Consider the following 2,349-nt stretch of genomic DNA (forward strand, 5'->3'; position numbering starts at 1 on the left):
TTGACCTCTTGGGTTCTGACTGCTGGTTCAAGTGCCATACTTGGAGCTTGACTTTAATGAGGAAAAAAATCTCTCCAAAAGCAAGGGTTATATCACTCCAGTTTTTCCAGCCCTTGAAGCACATATTGCCCAGCTCTCCAATCCTAGCACCAGATGTCTAGCCCAGACTCCACAAAGAGCAGTTGGTCAGGGTTCCATGCTGACAAAGAGTGACAGCTCCCCAAATATCCTGGGCCCTTGCCAGATTTATGTAAGCATAACCTATAATTTTCAGGAAGAAGAATGAAGTGAATGAGAACTCAGAGGACCAACAAAAATCAGAGGCTGTCAGAACTAAGGAACGTGCAGACGTCATGGAGCCTTGTGCAAACTTGATGCCAATAGGGAGTGCTGAGGTCACACCCCAGCTGTCTTGGTTGGTGTCAGAAAACTTACAAGAACCAGTGGTTTAAATTCTTCCCTTAATTCTGTGCCAGAAATTCTTAACTCTAGGGAGGAAGTGCAGCAGGGAGAGGAAGAGGCCCTCTGAGTAGAACTAACCCTTAGACTCTGATCTGTAAGTACAACTCCCAGGTCTGCGCATATGACAATAGATCATGGTCCTTCTATTTGCTAACACAGCTTTGAAGCCTCATGCCCTGCTTAGGGCTCTTGGCCAGGGCCTGGCATGGAAGAGACAAAATAATAATAAAGGAGACTGATTGCAGAGGGATATGTCACTGAGGATAACATCCATGAGGAGTATTCTTGGGGGAGATGAACTGTGAAAAATTGAATATCTAAACTAGCAGTTGTCAGAATTATTTTCCCCAAACACTGCATGCTCCTGTTTAGTTTTATAATAAATATCAATTACCCAGTAGGAAAGAAGAGAGTCAACATCCATCACCAGACATCTGGCTTTGAAAACAGCTTTGTTGAGGAGAACATAACCTGTGAAACTCAATGTGTGCAGCCTTCATTCCCCAGTGGTCTCAGGAAGTCTTGCATCCAGAAAAAGGATCACTTTGCTATTTTATTTTATTTTTACATTTATGATATTGCATAACAATGTTCAGCTGCATAACTTACTTATGGCCAATGACCCACTGAAATGCGAAATATACCTAAAATTGGCAAAGACAATGTATCATCCTTTTTCTTAGATTTCATTTGGTAGTGGAGCAGAGAGACCTGGGTTCCACTCCCAGCTCTGTGGCTGTGAGGTTGCTCATAAGCCCCAGTGGTCATCTCAGTCTTAGGGTGGATGTTTTTGAGTGATGGGGTAGAATTAGATCATGCCAAGGGAGAAAGAGAGTTAATAGAGGGCTTTGTAACATTTATGCCCAGTAGTTCTGAGACATTTCTCATATTTTGGGGGCAAAAACATAAAGATTTTGAGAATATTTTCAGGAATAGTGAGAAGGCTTTCTTTTCCTCTACCTCTGGAGGTCCTGCTGGGTAAGGAAGCACTGAAAGAGACTTGGGAAAGGTGCCAAGGACTCCTTCTCGCAGTGCCAATAGGATGGGATCCCAAAACTCTGCTGAGAGCCAGATGGGAGTTGCTTTTGAGTGTAGGTACTTTGGAGAAGTCGTGCTCTTTGAGTGAGGAAAAGCTGCACCCTTACAAAACCATACTCGCCCCTGATTCACTGATACACTGCCCACCGCTGCGGTCTCCACTCACCCGTCTCTCTTCCAAAACAGACTGTACCACCACAACAGCCACAGAGGTTCCATTCAAACTTCCGAGCTAATAATTTGAACTCCTTGGAAGCTACATTGACACCCATAGTTCTTTTAAAAATTTAACATTGCTGTTTCAATGATCTGTTTCTTGGTAACAGTCTACCCCCAAACTTAGTGATTTAAAAGAGTGATTTATTACTTCTCATGATTCTGCGGGTTGCTATGGGTGCTGGTCTCACCTGGGCTCACCCATGTGGCTGCACTCAGCTGGAGCGTTGGCTGGCCTGGAAGCTCCATGAAGCCTTCACTGGCGTGTCTGGCAGTTGGTACTGGCTGATGGCTGGGGCCTTAATTTTCCTCTGTGTGGCCTCTTATCCTCCAAAAGGCTGGACTGGCTTCCTTACATGACGTGCTTTAGGGCAGCACTTCAAGAGAGTGAAGTGGAAACTGCAAAGCTTCTTCTGGCCTACCCCTAAAAGTCGTACGACTTCATGGTAGCCACATCCGTTGGCCACAGTCAGTCACAAGGCCAGACCAGATTCAGACTCTATTCCTTGATGGGAGGAGCAGCAAAGTCGAAAGGGTATGTGTGCAGGAATTGGAGGTGCGGTTGCAGCCGTCCTGCATCTATCTACCACAGGTATCTTCTTTTTTCCTTCAGAAAACTATAGGTTCACCACA

Source organism: Propithecus coquereli, unplaced genomic scaffold (genome assembly GCF_000956105.1).
Source record: "Propithecus coquereli isolate 6110/MARCELLA unplaced genomic scaffold, Pcoq_1.0 Scaffold105, whole genome shotgun sequence".
In the NCBI taxonomy this organism is placed as follows: domain Eukaryota; kingdom Metazoa; phylum Chordata; class Mammalia; order Primates; family Indriidae; genus Propithecus; species Propithecus coquereli.